At 46.0% G+C, this 26,573-nt stretch overlaps 1 protein-coding gene across 1 annotated transcript in view; it reads left to right on the forward strand.

Annotated features, from left to right (window-relative positions):
• Window positions 1–26,573, forward strand: part of SORBS1 (sorbin and SH3 domain containing 1) — a 244,631-nt gene that overhangs the window by 64,988 nt on the left and 153,070 nt on the right. The window contains exon 2 of the mRNA XM_048505888.1: window positions 12,438–12,649. The gene's annotated coding sequence lies outside the window, so the exon portion shown is untranslated. The remainder of the gene's footprint in view (window positions 1–12,437; window positions 12,650–26,573) is intronic.

Below are 26,573 nucleotides of genomic sequence, written 5' to 3' on the forward strand. Positions count from 1 at the left end.
ACCTTTCTCATTGAGACCCCTTCTCCTTCCCTCCCTCTTTTTGTGGGGTAAGACCCTTTCGCAGTCTGTGCATTCCCCCATTCCTGCAAGTAGGATGGCCGGGCGCACCTTGTTCAAAAGCCCATAGAATTGGATCCCTCTTCGGCCAATTCACTGCAACTTGGGCATTCATAGTGAATAGGCAGCACCTGTTCCCCTGCAATTTTGACGTCATTTGATTAAAAACAGTCACTCCACGCCCAAGCCCCCCTCCCCTGGGAGTAATGGAACCAGAATAATTCTGGAACCCCAGAAAAACCTAAACCCAAATCTTACAGTGCTGCAGGGGGGACCTGAATATAATCAAATACTGGTATTTATGTTCTTCCCAAACCCCAAACCTGAAAAATACCATTTTTAATTCCAGGTGCCCATCCTTACCTTGGAGAATGTGCCACAACTTCCACAGGTTCTACAGTGTTCGTTGGTGGCTGTATTTCTAGATAATATCAGTGCTAGTTGCTGCTAATTTTAGGGCTCTTCTAAAAGCCTATTAAATCTGGCCAGAATTTATCCTTTTCCTTAGCATGAGGTAGTTATTAGTCATTTCAGAAGTCTGTGGTAGTGTTGGTGTATTGGTTGTTGATGTCACAGAGGCCCTGATAGCTTTCACAACCAAAGGCACATCCATGCCTTCCACACTTGTAGACACAAATGCTGTTTAGGTTCAGAACCTGACAGGTTTCTTGTTCCTCAAGTACCCTCAGTTATGTTCTCTCCTGGTAAGCTTTCAGATGTTGAAGGCCTGTTGTCATCTCCTGCAGGTGCTGATGAAACCGTTCAGGACATGATCAGACAGAGATTGTGTGTGTGTAGCTCTTGCCATATAAGATTTATAGCCCAATCCTTTCCATGTTTTGTCGAAGGCTTTCACGGCTGGATTCAACTGGTTGTGGTAGGTTTTCCAGAACAAGATCCTGGTGTTTTCCGGAACAAGATCCACCAGACCATGGCCACACAGCCCGGAAAACTCACCATAACTACGTTTCATGTTTGCTCAGAAGGAAGTCCCACAGGAGTATTTATACCAAAGTAAAAGAGATTCACTTGGGGGCTCAGGATATACCACCTGTGGCTCTTCTAAGCCATACTGTTCCCCAGTGTGGTGCCCACCAAGGGATGCCAACCTCCAAGGGGGACCTGGGGATCCCCCTGAACTAGAGCTCATCTCTAGAATACAGAGATCTATTCCCCAGGAGAAAATGGATGCTCTGTGGCGTGGGACCCCGTTGAGGGCCCTGTCCTCTGCAGGCACCCTCCCCACATCTCTAGGAGCTTCCCCACTTGGACCTGGCAGCTCTACCCCCTCCCCCATCTGAATTGGCATCCTTTCGCCACAGAAAGCATTCCTTGCTGAATTAAACCAAAAAGCAGCTGCGTACACTTGATAAGAATAACGTGTTTCAAAAAGGCTGTTGTGTTGTAATAAAAAGGCTGACAGTAATTGAACCCTTGAACAGCTAATATGACTGGATACTGCTAAAGCTGTAAAGCGGCTGCTCTTGAATTCCCAGTTTAATGGATTGATGGTTGCAATGGCCCTTCTCAGCTCTCTCATTTCTCCTTCGCTGTTCTGACAGGAATTGGAGGCATTCTTGGGTCGTTTAATGTCAGAACTTGTTTCTTCTTCTTCTTCTTCTTCTTCTTCTTCTTCTTCTTCTTCTTCTTCTTCTTCTTCTTTATTTATTTACCTACCTACCTACCTACCTACCTACCTACCTACCTACCTACCTACCTACCTACCTACCTACCTACCTACCTACCTACCGCCCTCCCTGAAGGCTCAATGCAGTTTATATAGCCAGTGAAGTAATGTTTACCAGGCCTAAGATATGTAAAATTGCAAGAAGATGAGAGTTCCAAGAAAATATTTTTCAGGTTGAAAAGCAAAGATCTTCCCAGAGGGAGGAGAGAGCAGCTTCGCCTGACTGCCATAATAGGAAGCATTGTTTGTCTCTGTGTATGTGTCAGACATGGCCCTGCTGCTTATTTTGGGTAATGAGAAATGTATCTCTTTGGCAGCTGTTAAAAGCCAGGCCTGGTGTCAAAAGACCCCTTTGAAATATGTGACCAAAGTTGAGAGGGGCAATGGTTTCCTTCAATGTATTGAGCACATCTGGAAAAAAATAACTTTTGGAAAATAGACGGAATGGAAACTTCCCCCACCTTATTTTACCAGGGAGTAAGTAAACGTTGCTTTGTGCTCAAATGTGCTGTGCTGTCCTGGTCAGAGATGGTTTACCTGCATATTGAAAAGAAAGACATAAATACTTCTTGATAGTGTGGATATTACCATGGAAATTCCATTAGTGGTGGGTGTGAGTTTGGGATTCATGTAATAGGCAGGAGGCAACTGTGCTATTTCTCTGATCCCACCCCTCCATTCTAAAAACTAGAAAATGCCTACTGTCTTCAGAGACCTGCTTAAAGCAGCTCACAACCAAGAATCACAGTATAAAAACAGCTAAATTTGACTCTAGCAGCATTGTAGAGACCAACAAGATTGGGGGGGCATAAGCTTTCGAGAATCATAGAGTTGGAAGAGACCCCGAGGGCCATCAAGCCCAACCCCCTGCCATGCAGGAAGCCACAATCAAAGCACTTCCGACAGATGGCCATCCAGCCTCTGTTTAGAAACCTCCAAAGAAGGAGACTCCATTGCCCTCCGAGGCAGCATATTCCATTGTCAAACAGTCCTTACCCTCAGGAAGTTCTTCTTAATGTTTAGGTGGAAACTCTTTTCCTGTACTTTGAACACATTACTCCTTGTTCTGGTCTCTGGAGCAGCAGAAAACAGGCTTGCTCCACGTTCAACATGACACCCCTTCAAATATTTAAACATGGCTATCATGTCACCCCTTAACCTATGCTTCTCCAGACTAAACATACCTAGCTCCATAGGTCTCTCCTCATTAGTTGCAGGAGCACTTCCTTATAATTCAGATACAGGGATTACAAGGTTTCCCATCAGCCCCTGCCAGCATGGCCAATTGACCATGTGGGAAGGGGCTGATGGGAATTGTAGTCCATAACATCTGGAGTGCCAAAGGTTCGCCACCACTGTCATAGGGCATGGATTCCAGACCTTTTACCATTTTGATTGCCCTCCTCTGGACCTGTTCAAGCTTGTCAATATCCTTCTTGAACTGTGGTGCCCAGAACTGGACACAGTATGCCTGGTGAGGCGTGTCCAATGCAGAATAGAGTGGAAATGATAACGTGAAAACGTTTAATTTTTTTTCTGAACAATTCCCTACAACAAATATGTGTTGTTTATTGTGTGTTCAAATTGTATTCTTTTTTCTTGATTCCGCATTGTTGTATTTTAATTAAATTACTAATAAAATTATTTTAATTAAAAAAACCAGAATAGAGTGGTACTATTATGTCCCTTGATCCTGTTGATGCAGCCCAGAATCGCATTGGCTTTCTTTGCTGCTGCATCATACTGCTTACTCGTGTTCAGTTTGTGGTCTGCTAAGACTCCCAGATCCTTTTCACTTGTACTGTTGTCAAGCCAGGTGTCACCCATCCTATATCTGTGCACTTCATTTTTTTCTGCCTAAGTGTAGCATCTTGTATTATCACTGTTGACATTCATTGTGTTTGTTTTGGCCCAGCTCTCTAATCTGTCCAGGTGATTTTGAATTCTGACCTTGTCCTCGGGGGTGCTGGCTACCCTTTGTGAGATACTTTATCAGACAGCTCTAACTCTCAAAAGCATAGACCTCAAAAATCTTATTGGTCTTTGAGGAGCTACTGGATTGGAATCTGGCAGTTCTGCTGCAGACTAACATGACTTCCCCCTGAAAATATAAAAACAAGCAATTCAAAAATATGCCATTAGACATAAGTGGTATTAAAACAGAAGCAGAGTACTGAAAAGTTGATAAGGTAAAACCCCTACTTATAAGTCCAGGTAAAAGTTGTGCTTTACCCTGGACCCTAAAAGACAATAAAATAGGGTGTTCCTCAGGACAGTCATTTATTTTTCATGCACCCCACCTTTCTCCCTAATGGGGACCCAAAGTGACTCACCTCAGTCTCCTGTCCTCCATTTTAGGCTGAGTTTGTGTGACTGACCCAAGGTCACTTCGTGAGCTTCCATGGCCAGGCAGAGATTTTAATTTTGGTTCTTCCAAATTCTAGTCTGGCCACTATTCCATGCTGGCTCTTGGCTGGCTCTGCAAACTGTGGTTTGTACTGGCAAAGCTTTAAATCCAAGCACTGTTTTTTGTTCCTAGATTGTAAGTCTTTCTGCATTTTTGTTTCTCACCCACAGCCATTCCACAGAGTCTGGACGAAATGACCTTTCTGCAGGTAGAATGCCGTCCACACCTGTGGGTTGTCAATCCAGATACGGTACTAAATCCTAGTTAAGCTTCTTTCAGTGATGTGGGCTTTCCAGGAAGATCTAAGTTTGAATATTTTATGTTTCAAATGTAAATGAATAATTAAATATTTAAACAGTGTTAGTAAAATTTAAAGAATGTTAGCAAAGTCAGACAAATACGCTGTGTACCAGCCGGGGCCATTTAGGCTGATTCCGCACGAGGCATCTTATGCGTGGTGGGGGCAAATGTGCAATTGCCGCTAGATTTCTTGTATGGACCTATTTCCTCAAGCCCCGCTTTCACTTTCTATTCTCTCCTCAGCAAGTGAGACCACTTCTAGCACGAATTTAATGTTGCTTCGCGCAAAGCTGGGCGGATTCGCCAGTGAGCACTGCTTTGCCCCAGACCTCTTTCCTCTGCCGACAGCCAGCCAGCCTGCCTCGTCTCACCCAGTGGTGGGATTCAGTCAGTTCGCACCACTTCTGCAGAACCGGTTGTTAAAATGGTGCTTATAAACAGCCAGTTGTTAAATTATTTGAATCCCACCACCGGAACCGGTTGTTAAATTACTTGAATTACTAGTCTCCCCCCTCAACTAAACTGTACAGGCTAATTCAGATTAGCCTGTACACTCCCACACATGCCAGCTGGGTGACCTTGGGCTAGTCACAGCTTCTTGGAGCTCTCTCAGCCACACCCACCTCACAGGGTGTTTGTTGTGAGGGGGGAAGGGCAAGGAGATTGTAAACCCCTTTGAGTCTCCTACAGGAGAGAAAGGGGGGATATAAATCCAAACTCTTCTTCTTCAACTCCCTCACACTGCTTTGCACGCTTCCCCCACGCCCTCCTCCCCACTGTTGTCTCCTTCCTGCTTCTCTAGCTGCTTGTATCGACACTACGGGAGTAGGGGGTGGGGTGGGGAGGTGGTAGCCACATCACTGCTTCTTCCTAGGCAGCATCGCTCGTGAAAGTTTATGCCCCTGTGAGGAGGAGAGCCAGGTTCGTTCCAATTAGGGTTGGGCCTGTCTTGCTGCCAACTGCCTGCTCCTGCACACACACGCAAGTGTGCAACACACAAATACCCAGACATGCACCCCCCCTCTCTCTCGTGAATAAGTAGAGGCTGTTATGAAAGCGGGGTGGGGGAATTCCATATTTGTGTAAGCTGCTGTTCCTTTGCAAAAGCCTCGGCCTCCTAGCACAGACCCCACTGGGGAGCCCTGTAGTAAACAGTGCAATAGGATTACAGCATAATATAGCAGCCTACAACCTGATATACCATAATATAGAAAATGGATTACAAAAGTAGAAAACAGTGCAGTAAAAGGAAGGTGATGCAAACAGTAAACATTGCAGTAGGCCGCAGCCCTGTTCTCTTATAAAAGCTTTTCTGCAATGCTGCCCTTCTGATCCTTTTTTAAAAATGCTCTCCTTAGCATTACATTTCACACATATATCGTTCTCTGTACAGAGCTATCCCTGCACACTCATCCCATTTTAACTGGCATTAGCTTTCTCTTGGTTGTTGCTGTCCCCACCTATTTCTATGTACAGCAGGTCATAACCCTGTGTCAGATCCCCAATGACTGAAACAACACCTTGTGGAGAACAGAGGTTTATTCATCCTGAGGACAGCTTTGAAAAGCCAGAGTTGGCTTTTCCCCGTGCAAACAGCAGTAATATCTTCAAGGGTCCCCCCCATGTGAACAGTGCAAAGAAATATGCAGACAGTTAGATAAGAGCAAGAGTCCACTAGAGCTGGCCTTGACCAACACCTGGCGGTAGAAACAGTTAGAGACCCCAAAGCCCATCCCTCCAAAGCCCAGAACAGCAAGCAGCTCCCAGCACCCATTAGGCATCCTGACACTTTACTTCCCCTAGGGCCATCCCCCCGGTTTGCTTGGACAAGAATGATGGAAATCCCATATGAGTTTCAATGCTTTGATGTGTTCTGCATTCACCCACTCATGTCCAGGTAACCATCCTTTCCAGGACACCAAATGCTGCAAGTGGTTACGATAAATGTGAGCATCGCGAATAGCAGACATTTCATAGTGCTTTTCTCCATTAATCAGAACCAGATGAGTTGTAGTAGACTCTGGATGCCATAAATCAGGTGGAGGTGCTTTCTTGAGCAAACTGCAATGAAACACAGGGTGAATTTTATGTAATGCTTTAGGGAAATCCAATTCAGCAGTCACACCATTAATAACTTTAATGATTTTATATGGTCCAATGTACTTGAGTCCCAATTTAGAAGGCTTGTGAATGTCTCTTAAGTTCTTAGTGGACAGGTACACCATATCTCCAACCACTAGAGGAAGCTCCCGTCTATGCTTATCAGCCTGACGCTTGTAAGCTATTTGTGCTTTCTGAAGAGCTTTCCGAATGGAAGGCCACACTTCTGACAGACTGTGGATCCATTCTTTAAGTTCAGGAGGGACTGCCGAACCCTGAGGCAGAAAAGGGATAGGTTTTGCAGAATGACCAGAGATAATTTCAAAAGAAGTCTTGCCAGTACTGCTATGAACCGCATTATTGTACACATATTCAGCAAAAGGAAGTAAATCCACCCAATTATCCTGCTGTTAGTTAACATAGCATCTTAAATACTGTTCTAGAGTCTGGTTGGATTTCTCAGACTCTCCATCGGATTGAGGATGGTAGGGGGAGGAGAGGGCTTGATCAATACCTAGCAGGTGCAGAACTGATTTCCAAAACTTAGAAATGAATTGACTGCCCTGGTTGGAAACTATCTTGTCAGGAGCAGAATGCAAGTGATAGATATGTTGGATAAACAGCTTGGCTAGCTTCTGGGCAGTGGGGATTGAAGTACAGGGTATGAAATGGGCTTGCTTGGAAAATAAATCCACTACCATCCAAATGACTGTCTTGCCATTATTTAGAGGTAAGTCAGTGATGAAATCCATTGAGATCACTTTCCAAGAACCATCCGGGGGTTCTAATGGCTGAAGTAAGCCTGGGGATTTTACTAGAACCTGTTTCGCCATGGTACAAACTGGGCAGCCTTTTATATAAAGTTCAATGTCTTTACGCTTGGCTCGCCACCAAAACTGCTGGCATAATAGATGCAACTTTTTTATGAATCCGAAATGGCCAACAGCTTTGGAATCATGGCCCAGTCTGATGATTTCTGCATGTAAGGAAGGTGGGACATACAACAAGTCACCCTTACACTATAGTCCATCCCTCAACAGCAAAGAACTACCCCCTTCCTCCACTGGTACCTCATGGGTGCCCGCCTCCAAAAACGCAGAAAGAAGGGCGGATGGAGGCTGGGGAACAAAAACTGACTGAAGGTGGGTTTGGGAACGAGTCACTGCCCTGCCCAAATGGGCGGGGGATAGAATCGTACGAGGCATTGGGACCGTTACAATAGAGTCCACCCCCTCAGGCAGGCGGGAAAGGGCATCAGCCAGTTTTTTTGATTTGCCTGGGAAAAAATGCACGGTGAAGCAAAAATTGTTGAAAAATTGTTGAAAAAATCAGCCCAACGGATTTGTTTGGCAGTGAGCCGACCAGGCGTACAGAGCGAGGCAAGATTTTTGTGATCAGTCCAGACCTGGAAAGGATGTTCCGCCCCCTCCAAAAAATGGCGCTAGACCGACAGGGCGGTTTTGATAGCGCAAGTTTCTTTATCCCCAACAGTCCAATTGAGTTCAGATCCAGTAAATTTTTTGGACAGGTAGGCACATGGATACAACTGGTCATCAGGTCCCCTCTGTAAAAGAGCAGCCCTGAAAGCTTTATCTGAAGCATCTACATGTACTACAAAAGGCCAAGATGGATCAGGGTGATGTAGAATCGGTTCTGTAGTAAAAGCAGCTTTAAGGGCATCGAACGCCTGCTGACAATTCACAGACCAAGTTAAGGGGGTGTAGTAGTGCACTGCCGACCCAGCAGTGCCGTAGTGGAACGTTGGGACGCCAACGGACCTGCGGCCTTGCCGGTCGCATCGCACCCCCACTCCTCATCCCCCCATGAGTCACGGGTCATGAACTGTCTGGCTCAATCACCGGGCGCAGGGACAATGGTCTTGCCCCCAGGTGAGGATTAGGCTCAGACGCGTACGCCCCTCTCCGCACGTAGCCAGATGAGATCATGCATCACATGATGATCTCCCGACCTCCCGCCTCCCGGAACTCCCCCCAGTCCTCCCTCCTACACGCCCCCGATAGAGTAACAATAAAAGGTGCCAGGAACCGGCAGACGAGAGACTCGCTAGGAACACGGACCTCCGGTCTCCGCATTAGGACGGGCAGCATTAGGTCCTTTGCCTTTTGTGCAAAGTAAATCTGTTATTGGTAAAGCTAGTTCAGCAAAGTTTGGTATGAAATCCCGATAAAAATTGGCAAATCCCAGAAATGATTGAAGCTGTTTCCATGTGCGGGGAGGGGGCCAACTTACCACATCAAATGCCTTGGACGGATCCATCTCTAAACTCAGACTCTCAAGCTGATTCTTGGGCACGAAAGAGGCGCCACATCTCTGCTTCGCCAGACTTGGTAGTATCGGCAGGTGGATCGGGTCCCACAGACCCCCGCGTAAGAGGGGCCGTAGCCCACACAGGACCCTCGTCAAGATCCAAGAGAGGCACAACAGGCACTGTAGAAGTCAGTTTCCGACAAACTGACTCCATGTTGCAACGGTGCAGAGAGAAAACGAGTAGCTCCAGCCGAAGGACTCTCAACAGGCTGAAGAGGAGATGAAGTCGCCTGACCAGCCTCAGCTGAACCCAAGTAGGGGTCACGGGCAGCCAGTCCCGACTTATCCATCTGAAGAGTATTCGACCCTACTGATGCAGTCCAAAGCAGAACCGGACTCCCCCTCCTCTGTCTGGCCAGACACAGCCTCCATGAAGTGAAGATCAAAAGGGAGCCCAGAAAGTCCTTGAAGAAATGCAATTATTTCAAATGCGAAACTTCAGCACCAGATTGGAGCATGAAGTTCAGCACAATGGAATTCTGGCTTAATATCAGATCCCCAATGATTGAAACAACACCTTGTAGAGAACAGAGAACAGCAGTAATATCTTCTAGGTTCCCCCCCCCCCCCCCCCGGTGAACAGAGCAAAAAAATATGCAGACAGTTAGATAAGAGCAAGAGTCCACTAGAGCTGGCCTTGACCAACACCTGGCGGTAGAAACAGAGACACACCATATGATTCCCATCCCTCCAAAGCCCAGAACTGCAAGCAGCTCCCAGCACCCATTAGGCATCCCGACACCCTGCCATACCTGTGGTCAATACTGCACAGGGCAATTATAATGGGAGTAGGATGCCATAAAAAAATCATTTGGGGAGAAGGCTTCACACAGGTCCCGTCCCCAAAACAAATCTGCCCCATTTTATTTCCCTCAACCCAGGATTTTCGAAAGTCACTAAACCAGTGATCCTGGTAGCAGTCCTGTCCCTCTTGGGCGTCCGCTCTTCCCTTGCTCAGGGTTCGGTGTTTCTTCGGCACGGCAGCTGCCTCTGTTCCACTCCTGCTTCTTCTGGAAAGGCCCCAGGTCGTTATCAGAGGAAAAACAAAGGAAAGCTGCCAATTTAATTATTAACACAGCAGCAAACAGTAATTGGAGACATTTCTGTGCGAGCGAGCGGAGGAGCTGGTATGGCACCAGTACATTAATATCTTGATGTGTATATATACAGTGTAATGCAAAGGAGAGATGAAGCAGGAAAGCTATCTGGCATTTGTATTGTAAAACATACATGGCACAAAATGTCTTTTGCAATTTACAGAGACTGCTTGAAGATTCAGGTTTGGCTAGCTTAATACGTGACTTCATTGGTTCTATAAATGCCAGAAACAGAATCTTTCTGTATGTGCTCATATGTCCTCTTTTCTGCCTTCATTTCATTCCCCCCATTTCATTTTAAGCTGTTATTCAGACCTCCCTATGGCATGTGCTTAAAATAATGTCATAGCAAATATCCGCCATCAACAGAGACCCAGGGGAAGCAATATCTGCTTTCCTGCCAAACTGGTAAGAAGAACATTGGCCATGTTCTTGCTACATGTGCCTCGTCTGGTGCAGCCCAGTTTGTCTTCTCTGGCAGAGCTCCGGTACTTTTTGCAGCGAGGATGCCCACTTCTTATGGACATTCACTTCTCTGCCGTTTCTGTGCCTGCCTGAAGCCATCCGCCAGAGCTGTCCTGGATGTAGCAGTTCAGAACGATGGACTCTTGACAGACTTTGAGTGTAACTTACGTACAAATGATGATAAACTTATTACTAAAATGAATAAGATGTTACTGAAGTTCTACTGATGTAGAAGATGAGGTGGTCAGGTCTGTAATGATCAAATGGATAACCTTTTGAAAACTTACTCAAACAGAGAACCAATAGTATGATTTGAAATCTAAAAGAAAAGAGCAGAATATATTAGAATCAAAATATCAAAAAAAACAAGCACACAATGCCTCAAATCACACACACAGTTGCAGATTTAAGGATCCCCTCCCTCCAAGACACTTTTGCTCTCTGTTCATCTCCCTGCATTGGCTCTCAGAGATTGCTTCTGGCTCTCAGAGATGAGGAAGGGTCTTTTCAGTGGTAGCCCACAAATTATGGAAGTGCTTCCCCAAGGAGGTGTGCCTGGCTGTCAGGACTGCAACTCCCAACATGCACTGGTTCCCGCCTTTTCCCCAAAAGTGCGGGAAAACAAACTGAGAAGCTACATTCCACCAGAGCTTCAGAGCCAATGGGAGACCAGGAGCTGGGAGGAGGGGAAGAGTTGATTGGTCTGTCTTTGTAAATAGTTTAAATACTGGGACAAGAATCCTCAGTTCCAGCACCCTGTTGTTAGGGCAACATAAATCAATAAAGTTCCTTTTAAAAAGTTAGCTTTGTCTGAGTGTGTTCAGCCTTACACCTGGCCGTTCACTTTCAATCTTTAGGAGGCAGTTGAAGATGGTTTTACTTAGCGCTGCATTAGGCTATGTTTACTAGCACTCCTGAACCACAATTTTAAATTTTTGGTATTATGTTTTTAATGTATTTTATTCTGTGTATTTGATTCATGCTTGCAAGCCATCTTGAGCTCTGTAAGGAAGACAGAAAGAATAAATGTTTCAGATAAATGAATCAATGGAAAAGATTCTCTCCCACTCAGCCACGGCCTCTCCACAAGTGCCACATGGGGTAGTTTTCTGGCTAAGGTGGGTGGATGATGACCAGGGGTGGGTCATCATTAACCCTGCTGGATGGGTTTCTGGGCATCTCAGGACGACTGTGGTTGGCAACTGAATGCTAGGTTATGTGGATGTTTAATCTTAATCAACAGTGTGGTTTTTGAGTTCTTCCACTCATGGTCTTCCCTTTATGGTGACGAAAGAACCTCATTAAAGCTATAATTTCCAGCCATTGAGAACTACCTCCCCCCTCAAATCTGTCCATATTCTGCTCCCTATTGAATGCGGCTGAAAGTGGAAGAATAGAGGCAAAATGTGTGTATAAATATCAATCACACTGCTGCTGGAAGACTACAAGGGAGGTTTTGCTGTGATCTACTCATGGTTCCTGTTTGCAAAGCGCCAGCTGTCCAGGGACTGAGTTAGCGAGAGTGCTTTTAGTTTTGGCACTCTGACCTTCTCCGGGCTCTCTTTTTCTATTCACTCTGAATCTCACCTCTTAGAAGCCTGAGGCCGGCACAAGGATTGTCTTTCCCTTGTCCACTTCAGCATCTTCAGGTGCTAAGAACTGCACTTGCTCCAGTCCTGGCTTGATGCCCCAAGTGGAAACCTGGCACCTTTTCCCTTTGCGGTGGTGGTGGTGACTTTGGCTTTAATCAAGCACCACTCCTGGCTGGTGCCGCTTCATTAAAATCAATGGGGAGTCGGAAAGTGGCAGCTGGCCTTTAAGAAACAACATTAGGAGGAAATGATCAATCTTTCCCAGAGTCTGGGGAGAGGATTCCACGCCCACCCCAGTTCTTAGAATTAAAGTAGTATTTCCCTGATTTATCTTGAAATGACTGAATTTCTGTTTTATATGCTGGCTGAGATGTATATATTTCTTCTCCCCCCCCCCTCCCCAGGTTGGAACTTCTCTTGAGGCTACATTGTTGTCTTTCCTAAGCATCACCCAAGATACGTTCTTTATTGAGATCACCTTTATTGAGATCACCTGTGCAAGTGGGCAACTGGTTGTGCTTTTGGGCCTCAGCAGTTCTGGACTGAAGAAGAACACGTTTGTTTGCTCTGAGAGGCAGCGAAAGGGAGCAGAAGGCAGCTCAACAGAGAGTAAAAGGTGAGCTGTTTTTGAAGGGGGTTATCCTTGAAACCAAATCTGTAACTGAGTGGGGGTTTTTTTTGAAGGCTTGGAAGGGCTTTTGTTGGTGTGGGGGTTTTTCTTTGTTTTTGGTTGTGTCCTTGCTTCAGGCTTCTGAGAAGGGGGCCTTCTGGTGAGTCACCAGCTCTTTATCACTGCCATGCAGCTCTTTTGAGCAGTCTCTGAGAGGCAGTGGCATGTGCTTAGCGGTTTTAGCAGTAAAAGCCAATCTTTCAGGAGAATAGAAGGTAAGTTAGAGACTTGACTGGGGGCAGAGGCTTCAGCCACTAGGTCTCAGTCCCTGGAGTTCAGTGAACAAGGGCTTGGCTAAACAGGCAAGGCTTACATTCATTTCTGAGCAATCTCTGAGAGGCAGTGGCATGTGTCATAATCTTTGAGAGGCAGCAAAAGGGAGCAGAACAAAGAGCAAAAGGTGAGCTCTGGTTTTTTTGGGGGGGTTGTCCTTAAATATAAGTCTTTAACTGTTGTGTGTGTGTTTTTGAGGGCTTGTGGTTGTGTTTTTGGAGGGCTTCTGTGTTTTGTTTTGCTTTTTGAAGGCTTGGGAAGGCTTTTGTTTGTGGGGGGGGGGGTTCTTTGTTTTTGGCTGTGTGCTTACCTCAGGCTTCTGGTGAGTCACTTCTCTAGTTAATTGAAATCCAGCTCTTTTAAGCTATCTCTGAGAGGCAGCAGAAAGGAGCAGAACAGAAAGCAAAGGGGAGCTCTTTGTGTTTTGCCAGGGGAGGAGTGGGTTGTACTTAAAGCAGTCATAACCAGTCTTTCAGTAGTAGAACATGAATTGTTGACTTGACTGGGAGCAGAGGCTTCAACCACTAGGTCTCAGTCCCTGGAGTTCAGTGAGCTGGAGCTTGGCTATCAGGAATGGCTAACCCTCATTTTGTGGAGGAGTTTAGTGGGAGACTTTTAAAAAGGAAGGCCTATTTAACACTACTAAGTATGGATGGTCAGGAAATTGCTGCAGTCACCTGCAACAGCTGTGGTATGTTTGGTTTTTGGCTGGAGGATGTGGGGTAGCTATACCTGCAGCAAGAGCAAGTTGTTTGCTCTCTTGGATGAGAAGGTCCAACAGCTTGAGGTGCAAGTATCTACTCTTCAGCACATTAAGAAGAATGAGGGTTTCCTGGACAGAGTGGAGCAGATGATATTGGGTGGAGAACATACTGGAGAGTTCTCTGAGGAGGAGGGCAGCTCTCAAACACAGGAGGTGGGCATTTGGAGGAATGTGACACAGAAGTAGAGGGAACAGGGAACATTCTGTGAGCTTGAAGCTACAGAATCGATTTGAAGTTCTCTTCAAGTGGTGTTGGTAGAACTACGTCTATTTGATACAAGCCACAGTGATGTAGTAGTTAACATTTAAAGTTTAAAAATGCGAGCCACAATGGTGTAGTGGTTAAAACTAGGATCTGGGAGAGCTGGGTTTGAGTCCCCACTCTGCCATGAAAGCTTGCTGGGTGATCAGTCATCCACTCTGAGCCTATCCTACCTCACAGGGTTGTTGGTGTGAGGACAAAATGGAGGGGAGAATGAGGTAAGCTGCTTTGGGTCCCCACTGGAAAGAAAGGTGGGATATAAATAAAATTATTAGGGTGTTGTGGATTTTCTGGGTTGTATGTTCCAATAGCATTTTCTCCTGACGTTTTGCCTGCCTGTTTCTTTGAAGATGTCAGCCACAGGTGAAACATCAGGAGAAAATGCTACTGCAACATGGCCATACAACCTGGAAAATCCACAACACCCTAGTGATTCTGACCGTGAAAGCCTTCGACAATAAATTGAATGATCTCTGGGGATGAGAGGCCAAGGAAACTGCACTCCAATTTGATGCCTGTTGTCATTGTAGAGTGTAGAGTACCGCACAGCCAGGTTATTCCCATTTGCACTGACCTCCAGGTTAGGCCCACAGGCCCCAAGAGGTTCCCATTTCTCCAATCAAAGGAATCGCCAGAAACAACCCAACACAGAGGAGTGACTGAGCCCACTGTTTTCAGTGGATTTCAGCACACATCTAAGATCTCTACCGTTGAATCATCAGTAACAAACGTCACAGGTGATGGACGGAGCCCACACATCTTTCCGCCAAACTTCCTTTAGGATGGAGAAACCCCGAGATATTGACGCTGCGTCACAACATCAGGCAGTCTTGCAATAAACCCCTGACGTCCCACCATTTTCACCTCAAGCTTGGAAGGCTGGCAAGCAGCAAGCCCCCAGTTTGCTGCCCCGGACTAGATGTGGAGCCGCAGCTGATCTGTCCACAGAATCCTGTCCAGGGGACTCTGTGCAGTCCAGAGGATGAAATGCTGCAGAAAAGTCAATTCTGCACAGCATAATTATACCGGGTTACATTTGGTATTTTAAAAACCGGGTCTGTTTTATCCCGGTTTCTCCCTTCGCAGGGTGCCCGTTTCCATGAAGGAATTGAGTTAAAATCGGCAGAAAATGCTCCAATTTGTTTTGCACAAGCCCAGGTTTTTTGTATTTACACTGTGAGCATACCTGCTCATGTGTGAAAATCCCTGATGTCCTGCATTCTGATTGGCTGTTCATTTTTCTTCCCAGAGGGTCCCTGGCTTGGGGATGAGGCTGCAGTGGGCAGGGGGGGTAGGTCTCCTCCATGGTGACTTTTCTTCTTTTCATTAGCATAGTGGGAGGCCAACTGCTCCACTTGGCCTCCCCTGGGGCCCATCAAGGGCCCATCTTTTTTGGCAATGGTGTGGGGAACGGTTCTTTTGGAACCAGGCAATTACGGCTATGCCAGCATGAGTCAATGCAATAGGGCGGCCATGGGCACCACTTTTTTTAAAAACTGGGAAGCTGGACAGGACACCTTCTGCAGTGCACCTGCCCAGCAAGAAACCTCTGTATCTGTGTGGATTCAGAGCTTTCTCGCTGTGAAATGGACCAGCAAATTGCTACCGTATATACTCGCATGTAGGTTGAATTTTTCAGCACATTTTTGTGCTGAAAAAGCCCCCCTCGACTTATACACGAATCAGGTGTATTTTAAAAAATATTTTAGGGTTTTTAATTTGTCGGTTTCCAGGGGGCGCAGTTTTTAGGCTAGTGGCACCAAAAGTTCAGGGATTTTTCAACAGACTCTCCTGATGATACCACCCAGGTTTGGTAAATTTTGGTTCAGGGGGTCCAAAGTTATGGACCCCCAAAAGGGTGCCCCATCCCCCATTGTTTCCAATAGGAGCTAATAGTAGATGGGGCTATATTTTGAGGGTCCATAACTTTGGATCCCCTGAACCAAACTTCACCAAACCTGAGTGGTATCATCCGGAGGGTCTCCTAAAGATACTCTGAAATGTTGGTGTTGCTAACATAAACATTCCTTCCCTGACCAAAAATCCAGTTTTGAAGGATTTTAACTCTTGTGTTTTAGCTTGGTTGCTGGTTGAGCTAAGGTTTTTGTACATTTAAAGTTATTGTTGAGACCATATTGTTTTTGTTGACCCTCTTTTCCACTTACAGAGCTAGTTTACTGTTTTTCTTTGATATATTCAAAAACATTTAACCTACTGATGCCTCAATTAATGAAATGTTATTGGTATCTGTTTTTATTTTTGAAATTTACCAGTAGCTGCTGCATTTCCCACCCTTGACTTATACGCGAGTCAATAAGTTTTCCCAGTTTTGTGTGGTAAAATTAGGTGCCTCGACTTATACGCGGGCCGACTTATACATGAGTATATACGGTAGGTTCCGAAATTCCAGTCCCCAAGTACTTGCCTGAGCGAGGCTGCAGGGTCTGCCTCCCACGCTGCTGACCCCAACATGCGGGTGAGCGCGTGGGAGTGGCTGTAATCGGTGTTTCTGGTTCCCTCTGTCAAGACAAGATTGCCCAATCCGCTTTTTGAGAATTTTGCCCCATGTGTGCCGCTTTTGACCGTTAACTGTCAGTTAATTATTCATAACCCACAATGCCTTGCCTCAGGCTTTAGGTCTGATCTAGCCGGTATGCCCTACTGCTTTGTGCATGTGGGCTGCCTACAGGTTCCAGTGGCCCTTGGCAAGACTGCTGGGAGAAAGCCGAGCAGCTTCCGGTTCCCTTGGCAATGCCAGGCAATAGCAGATACGTTTCTAGACTGCAGCTACAGAACACTCCAGTGCCTCAGGCAAGCTGATCTAGCCGGCAAGTCTGCTGCCGCTAGTCCCTTTGCAGGCTGCCAAGCCTGCAGTCCCTGTGGGCTTCCACAACAATGGGGCAGAGCACCACATGCCCACTCACATTCTCTTATTTTGCAGAAAACCAGACACTGCCTCCTCCCCCACCCCGATATGCCCAGTAACATTCAGCCCAAGGTTCACATCTCCCTAACTACACGCTTCAAGCAACCAGCATGTGCGCAGAGAAGAAAACGGGGACATATTTGGGGACTCCGCTCCCAACTAACCCAGGTGAAATGGCATTCAGTCGATACCATGAGCAGAAAATGTGATTGGGGGAACATTTTGGGAAGGGCGGGCCGCCATGCTGGCTCAGCAGAGATTAAACTGACATGACCTCAGGCGGGGGGATCAGGGGGCGGGGTGGGAAAAATAGACCGGTTTTGCTACTGTGGCGTTTGCAAGGAAGGGACTCAACACGGGATTTTGTTAAAAGATCATGATTTTAGCGGGGTTTAAGGGTCAAGGGAAATATTGCTGGGCAAACCTGGTTTAGGACCAGGAACTGTGTGAACTTCTTGGCCAAATTGGGATATTTCCCTTTGCTCAACCCGGGATATTTGTATTGTACGGAATTGACCAAATAATTCTTTTTTCTCCCAGTGTGCTTGTGCTGGGGAAGAAGGAATTGTAAGACATATAAAAAAAATCTCTTTCAGCAACCTCAAACATCAGAAAACAAATCATAAATGTATCAAAGTTTGATCCTCAGCTTCACAAGATTTTTTTTGCTTCCACAGTATTTTCAGAACCTATAATACCTTTTTTAAAAAAACCTCATCTATGTCTGAAGTGTATGTGACCCGGTATAATTGGTATCCTTTGGAGTTTAAGAATTTTTTTAAATCATGGTTTTTAGAATGAGTTTTTAATTCCTTTGGTTCATTCTTTTAGCAACTGTTCTGACTTGAATTCATCCATTTTGAATATGGACCATTCAAGTGACATGTGGGATTTATTTACGTAATTTTTATTTATTTCATCTATTTGTGCCCAATGGGAATCCATTCTGTACTCCTCCATTTTATCTTCACAACAATCCTGTGAGGTAGCTTATGTAACAGGCCATGGTCAACCAGCAAATTTCCATGGCACCATTGGGACTCCCAGATACTAGTCTAATACTCTTCACCCCTGCACCCTACCGGCTCTCTGGGATTCCAGAGGCAGCCTCAAAAAGTAGCTCTTGTTCATTATCAGAAATGCCTTAGCTAATTCTAGGATAGACTTAGAACAAATCCTTGTTCAAACATGGAAAAGAAACAAGATCCTAAAAGCACCATGAAAAACAGCCCGGCTTCTTAAAGCAGGTTCTTCATCACATCCATTTTGTCCAGAGGATTTTTCTGGTCATGCATTTTGCTAAGATTCTTCAATCTTGAATTAGTGGAAGCTGTTCTTGGGCATGCTAATCAAATTTGCAAATGACACCAAATTAGGAGGGGTAGCTAATACCCCAGAGGACAGAGTCAGAATTCAAAATGACCTGGACAGATTAGACAGCTGGGCCAAAACAAACAAAATGAGTTTCAACAGAGATAAATGTAAGATATTACACTTAGGCAGAAAAAAATGAAATGCACAGATATAGGATGGGTTTGACAACACTATATGCGAAAGGGATCTGGGAGTCTTAATAGACCATACACTAAATATGATTCAGCAGTGTGATGCGGCGGCCAAGAAAGCCAATGCAATTCTGGGTAGTATCAATAGGAGTATTTATTTATTGGTTGGGTTTATTGGTTGGGTTTATATAGTGTCAAGATCTCTCTATTCTGCATTGGTTAGACCTCACCTGGAATATTGTGTACAGTTCTGGGCACCGCAGTTCAGGAGGGATATTGACCGGCTGGAACGGGTCCAGAGGAGGGCAACCAAAATGGTAAAGGGTCTGGAGTCCATGCCCTACGAAGAGAGGCGTAGGGAGCTGGGGATGTTTAGTCTGGAGAAACGTAGGTTAAGGGATGACATGATAGCCATGTTTAAATATTTGAAGGGATGTCATATCGAAGAGGGAGCAAGCTTATTTTCTGCTGCCTCAGAGACTAGGACACGGAGTAATGGATTCAAGGTGAAGGAAAAGAGATTCCACCTAAACATTAGGAAGAACTTCCTGACTGTCAGGGCTGTTCGACAGTGGAATTCACTGCCTTGGAGAGTGGTGGAGTCTCCTTCTTTGGAGGTTTTTGAATAGAGGCTGGATGAGCATATTTGGGAGTGCTTTGATTGCGTGTTCCTGCATTGCAGGGGGTTGGATTTGATGGCCCTTATGGTCTCTTCCAACTTTATGATTCTATGACAATCTTTGCAGTTTTATTATCAATTCCTTCCCTCGTTATCCCCAGCATAGAGTTTGCCTTTTTCACAGCTGCCATGCATTGAGTTGACATTCCCATGGAACTATCAACTAAGACATCCAAATCCCTTTCCTGGTCTGTGACTGATAGCACTGACCCCTGTAGCGTGTATGTGAAGTTTGGATTTTTTTACCTCTATGTGCATCACTTTACATTTTGCTACATTGAACTGCATTTGCCATTTCTTAGCCCACTCACCTAATTTATCAAGGTCCGCTTGGAGCTCTTTGCAGTTCTTTACGGTTCTCACCACCCTTCATAGTTTGGTATCATCTGCAAACTTGGCCACCACACTACCTACCCCTACTTCCAGCTCATTTGCGAATAGGTTAAAGAGCTCTGGTCTCAAAACGGATCCTTGGGGGACACCACTCCCTACATCTCTCCATTGTGAGAACTTCCCATTTACACCCACCCTTTGCTTCCTGTTTCTCAACCAGTTTTTAATCCATAGGAGGACTTCCCCTCTTATTCCTTGATTGCTGAGTTTTCTCAGTAGTCTCTGGTGAGGAACTTTGTCAAAAGCCTTTTGGAAATCCACTGGTTCCCCCTTATCCACATGCCTGTTTACACCCTCAAAGAACTCTAGTAAGTTTGTAAGACAGGACTTGCCTCTGCAAAAGACATGCTGACTCTTCCTGTTATCTTTAATGATCGATTCTACTAATTTACCAGGAACAGATGTCAAACTGAGTGGCCTGTAATTTCCTGGGTCCCCCCTAGATCCTTTCTTAAAGATTGGTGTGACATTGGCCACCTTCCAGTCTTCAGGGATGGAGGCTGATTTCAGGGATAAGTTGCATATTAAAGTGAGAAGATCAGCAATTTCATGCTTGAGCTCCTTGAGAACTCTTGGGTGAATGCAACTGGATAGGCCATCTAATCTGGTTTCCATAGTGACTTTTTGGGGGGTTGGACTCTCCAAAAAACTTCAGTGTCAGATCACAGAATTATCTTCCAGGCACAACCTCACAACTGTGTGATTTGGTGTAGGTTGGGAGACACCTGTCTGAGGCCAGCAACTGAGCTGGAATTTGAACTCAAGACTCATCAACCTACTTCTCTCTGCCACCCTACATGAGCACTCTGTGCTTTTCGGAAGCAGTGAATGAATTGATTGTTAACAGTTAATCAGTTCTGTCTCCCTCATCTCTGGGCTGGGATTTAAAACGGAGATTCTCTCTTTTAGTTGGGATGGGGCTTTGGCTCATGGATACATCATCTGGTGGCAGGCACAAAGTCCCGGGTTCAGTCCCCAGCATCTCCAGTTAAAAGGATCACGTGAGGATGACGTAAAAAACCTCAACCTAAGACCCTGGAGAGGGAGCTGCTGTTGGTCTGGGGAGACAGTACTGTCCTTGATGGACCAAAGAGATGGTTCAGGAGAAGGCAGCATCCTCCATGGTGCCTGCCTCTCTCTCTCTCTCTCTCTCTCTCTCTCTCTCTCTCTCTCCATCCATCCATCCATCCATCCATCCATCCATCCATCCATCCATCCATCCATCCATCCATCTATCCATCTATCTATCATCTATCTAATCTATCAATCATTTAGGCTCCCACATGGCACTTTGCTATGCTGTTTCCAACCCGGTTTGTGTTTCCTGCTGGGGAAGGCATAGCTGCTCACGTTAGTTTCTACTGCTTATGACCCCCCCTGCCCCCCAGCTGACATTTGGACTTTGTTCCAAGGCAAGTTGAACAAACAATGCTCTCCATTGTTATATGTCTCACTTATCCCTTTCAATAAACATAGTTGTAACGTGGTGGAAGGTCCCGTCAGGAAGGGCAGGATCACCATCCCACGATCTGTGGGGCCTGCCGCTCTCAGTATGCATTCTTTCTCCCATTCCCCTGTGTGACTTTTCTAGCCAAGAAGAAAGGTGAGATGCACTTGTTGGTGAACTGGGCGGCATGTCGGGGAGTTTCCTGGTGGGAGGAGGCAGAGACAAAAGGCCCTCTGTTTCCAGACGCCTTTTGCTGTTTTAAGGTTTCTAAATGTGTAAAAGAACCTCATCTTCTGTGGTCTGCAGTAGCTTGTTCCCCTCCCCCCAAAGCTGAACAGTTCATCTTTTCCAAGAGCGTCATGAAACAAAAATGTTTTCATAGCTGGAAAGAAGGAAGGTTCAGTTTCGGGACATCTGTGCTCGAACCCAGAGAGAATGCAGATGCTGAGCGGGTCGGGGGTCCAGAGCCCTTCCGTTGATGGTTGTCCAAGTGGGGCGTTGGCATAAGACTGGCTCGTGTGGCTGGGAACATGGGGGTGGAGAGGAGAAGGTCCTGGACCCCCAAAGGCGGCTGCCAGGGAATATGCTCTCTCCAGCTGTCTTTCACTGGGTCTGTTGCTTGGTTAAATTAATTGTATGGGGGATGTACAAACAGAAAAGCAATTAAGTCTGGTGGTAAAAGTGCTGTTAACTTGTAGCCGACTTAAAGTGAGCCTGGAGGATGCCAGGGCAAAGGATGACCTGGGGTAGTTTGCTGTGGCCTGCCTTTGCCGAGCAACCATGGACTTTGTGGGTGGTCTCTTCTCCAAATACTAACCACGGCTGACCCTGCTTAACTTCTGAGATGACAAAATTGAGCTGGCTGGGCCACCCGGGTCAGGATTAGTTAATTCTGCAGATCTGTATATATCTGTGGTGGCGAACCTTTGGCACTCCAGATGTTATGGACTACAATTCCCATCAGCCCCTGCCAGCATGGCTAATTGGCCATGCTGGCAGGGGCTGATGGGAATTGTAGTCCATAACATCTGGAGTGCCATAGGTTCGCCACCACTGGTATATATGAATAAAACAATCATTTTGAAAGGAGAAAGAAAACACTTTCTTCAGTTTTACGTGACACATTCATATGTGGTGGCAGACACCATATTAGTCGTTCCCAAGGATTGGCAAAATGCCATGGAGTGTCTTGTATCATCTCATGTTTAAAAACTGGGAGTCCAGTTCTGCCGATTTCTGAGAAGGGAAGCAAATCAACATCTAACATGTTAGTTTTGAATGGAGTCTTTGAATCCTGATAATTCTAGGGGGAAAAGGAATTGAGGCCAGCTTTGTGCAAACTTGTAAATAACTGCTGGTCTGCTTGCCCGAAGGTAGTTTTTACTAGCCAGAATTTCCCCTAGATTGGAATAAAGTTAGTCTCTATCATGCCATTTCTGATCTACATCAGCACATGTAAACCAACAGGCTTATAGAATTGGTGATGAGAAGCAGCGTCAACTTGCAGCTGACCTATGGTGACCCCTCACGGGTTTTCCAAGGCAAGAGATGTTCAGAGGATGTTTTCCATTGCCTTCCTCTGTGTGGCAGCTCTGGAGATCCTTGGTGGCCTCTGGGTACTGATTGTGGCCCACCCTACTTGGCTTTCAAGATCTGACCAGAGAAGGCTAGCATGGAGGGCAAATAACTTCTCTGTCTGCCTTCACAAAGTTTCCTTCCTGTTCTGCTAGACGGCCTGGAGGAATCTGCCTGCCCATCATTGGTAACTGAATGTTTGACTAGATGGGCTTAATCCAGCAAGTGCAAGAGATCGAGAAACAACACCCTGTAGTTTCCACAAACAAGGCGTGTTAAACTATTTTGGATGAATCAGAGCTCTTAATTTCAATTTACTGTTTTCCAGTTGCTATCACGTTGTTCTTCTGTTTCAAAACCATAGAAATTTCAGCCTCTCTGTTTGTTGGATGGGCAGGCATGCAGTTTTACTACAAAACTAGGGTTCCAACCTCCAGACAAGACCTGGAGTTCTCCAGGAATTACACTGGATCTCCAAACTACACAGACCAGTTCCTCTGGAGGAAATGGCAGCTTCGGAGGGCAGATTCTGTGGCATCCCATCTCCACCGAGGTCCCTTTCCTTCTCAGACTTTGACTTCCCTAGGCGCAGTCTCCATCGCCAGGAATTTTCCAAGCTAAAGTGGTCAGCTCTGCACAGAACAGAGGTTGGCCCCTGTCTGGCAGGTTTGCTGGGCCTGGTGCATTCAATGAAGAGCCCTGGGAGGCCGAGGCCTTCAGAAAAGCAATGATCACGTTCGAACTTCCAGATCTTGCCCAGAACGCAGATTGCAGATTGCAGCAGAATCTGCTCTTTCTGTGGACAGTTTCAGCCTGGATTCTTATCTCTCAGCCATATATTCCTGTGATCCACTGACAGCCACTATACAAAAACAGCAGGATTTGGACGAGAAACTGGCCAAGGTCAGATGACACAATTTTTAATTTAATCTGAATACAACCCAAAAGTGTGTAAATCTAGATTCGTCTTCTGTTCTTTGGGAAAGTGAATCCCCACCATTCAGTGGCAAGGACAGCCGTTAGCTTCTTGAGAGAATGACTGAGTATTCGGGACTACATCCGGTTGCGCTCTGATAACAGTGGACTCGCTTAGCCTTTGATCCCTCAGGCTGGCCTGATCAGAATGGATCTTTCATTTTTACCTTGTACTTTTGTTCACTGATCCTCTCTCTACTTGACAAGCTGGCCGCAGGTCTGTTGTTAGAAAGCAGTCTTTCATTTCTGCCTTTGCTTTTTTGTAATATTTTATCCCTCCTTTCGTGGGCTCCAAGTAACCTACTTAAAAAAAAAGCTTATCATAGTAATACCAGAACATCACCAAAAAATCATTTCAAAAGCAAAATGTAGGGTTGCGCGTCAAGCGTGAAAAATGTGTGTTTGGAGTAGCGCAAGTAGAGTTTTTGGGATACATGATAGATGCAAGGGGAATCCACCTGACATCAGCAAAGGTGAGGGCCATCCAGGACGCCCCAGCACCACAGTCAAAGCAAGAGTTACAGGCATTTTTGGGATTGCTAAATTTTTACCATTCATTCTTAAAGCATAAGGCCACAGTGGCAGAGCCACTGCACCGCTTATTAGATAAGCAGGCAGTGTGGCAGTGGTCAAGTCAGCATGAGAAAGCATTCCAAGATGTCAAAAGATTGTTGTCATCAGAAAGCGTATTGGTTCATTTCGATGAGAGGAAGCCATTAATTTTGCGCTTATGCCTCCCCGTATGGAGTTGGAGTAGTGTTGAGCCATCAATTGGAGGATAGCGCGAAGCTCCACTATGATATTCTAGAACGTTGTCTACAACAGAGCCGCACTACGCTAGCAAATAGATAAGGAGGCATTAGCAATAGTGGCTGGGGTTAAGAAGTTTCATGATTACGTGTATGGGCGACCATTTGTGATTGTTACAGACCATAAGCCGCTGTTGGGATTATTTTCCTCAGAGCCAGACACCACAGATATTGTCCCCTAGAATGCTGTGGTGGGCAATGTTCCTGAATGCATATGATTATGTCTTGCAGCACCAGTCGGGAAAGAAAATTGGTCATGTAGATGCTTGAGTCAGCTAGCCAGTACAAAGGGAGGAGGAAGATCACTCCCCACTCTGGAGGTTTTGATGTTGGAATCAAGTATCAGAGCCTCCAGTGCAAGCGCAGAAATAGCAGAAAGGTCAGCTAGCGACCCAGTGCTTGCCCGAGTCTTGAATTGGGCATGGAAAGGTTGGCCATTGGGTAAGTTAGGAGGAAAATTCAGACCATTTGGAATGAGGCAGCACGGAGATATCTGTCCACAGGTGCCATTGTGGGGAAATAGAGTAGTGATCCCAGCAGCTTTAAGGATTAGGGTGCTGGAGGCCTTACATGTAGGGCACCCATGAATAGTGAGAATAAAGGCATTGGCCCATAGTTATGTGTGGTGGCCAAAGATGGATAGTGAAATAGAAGTATGAGTGGCCAGGTGCAGGGAGTGTCAGATAACGCGACCTGCCCCACCTCAGGCCCCTACCTATCAATGGGAGTCCACAAAAAGACCGTGGTCAAGGATACATATTGATTTTGCGACCTTTCCAAGGCCAGGTGTTTTATCGTGAGGTGACTCATATTCCAAATGGCTAGAAGTAGTGCCAGTAATGTCAATGACATCACAAACAGTACTAGGGCACTGCGTAGTTATTTGCAACCCACGGCCTCCGGATACGGTGGTATCGATAATGGGACAGCTTTGTATCCAAGAGTTTAGAGTATTCCTGGCCAATGGTGTTATTTGCCAGGTTACCTCGCCCTTTTCATCCTGCCAAATGGGCAGGCAGAAAGGATGGTGCGCATAAACGGCGATGCATTGCAGCTTAATAGTAGAGGGGATTGGCATCGCCGGTTGGCTTTTAATTTTTTGTTAACACGTTATAACACTGCAGGAGGAGTCCCTGCGGAGTTGCCACGAATCGAAACTTACAACGTTGCTGGACCGAATGCATCCCGATTCAGTTGATGATCAGCTCATAAAAGAAGATCAAGTGTTGAAAGCACCTTGGACATTTGATAGGGATCTATACGGTGTATGTCCGCAATTGGTGGAGCAGGTCCGCGTTGGGTCCCAGCAGTTGTGAGGCAGCCAACAGGGCCCTTGCCTTATAGGGTGGAAACTGAAGAGGGGCAGGTGATCCGCAGACATGTTGACCAAGTAAAGAAGAGAGTGCCAGGTCCAATAGTAGATCAGGAACCCCAGGTCCTCGAGGAATCTAGGGCGTTAAGGGCGCAGATGGAGCTGCAGGATGAGGAAGCAGTAAATAGTCCAATTGTCCCCGAGGAATCTGGGGCGTTAAGGGCGCAGATGGAGATGCAGGATAAGGAAACAGCAAATGGTCCAATTGTTTTGCAGAACCAGGAACAAACACAGACTCAGGAGCCAGAGCGGAGCTGAGATGATCTCAGCGAAAGAGAATCCCACCAGATTATTACAGGAGTTAGGGGGAAGGGGTGTAATGTATTGTATTGATTGTGAGGTACTGTATTGTTTTAAGGGTCTGCAGCTGTTGCACTGGAATTGGTAATCAGTAGGTCTGTTATATTGAGCACAGCTGCAGAGTGATTTTAGGCTTTGTGTGTGGAGCAGCTATGAAATAAAGTACCATGTTTTGTTCCTCCGACTCCTGATTCCTGAGACATAACAGTCATCCTAGTAGCCCCGAGACGACCATCCCCAGTACTCAACCATCCAGGAGATGTTGACTACAACACCCATCCTTCTTCCAATTGCCCTGGTGTAAGGGTCTGTTATTCCAGTCAGCAAACCAGACTCAGGAAAGTTTCAAGAGCTTTATTGGAACTGTGTCAGCCCAAGGATCAAGAAGCCAAAGCTAGCGCTTTGTCCCCTGAACCCCAGTATATACCTGAACATGGCCTCATGCCTCATCTCATATTCCCCCCGGCCTTGCATTCCCAAAACATCAGCATAAGAAAGGTGGTGAGAAAGAAACATTGTTGTTCCCCAGTAGTCAAGTTTTATTGCTTGTGATACCCCAGAACCTGTGATACCCCAGAACTTAGTTGAAGG

Source organism: Sphaerodactylus townsendi, linkage group LG08, assembly GCF_021028975.2.
Source record: "Sphaerodactylus townsendi isolate TG3544 linkage group LG08, MPM_Stown_v2.3, whole genome shotgun sequence".
Taxonomy (NCBI): domain Eukaryota; kingdom Metazoa; phylum Chordata; class Lepidosauria; order Squamata; family Sphaerodactylidae; genus Sphaerodactylus; species Sphaerodactylus townsendi.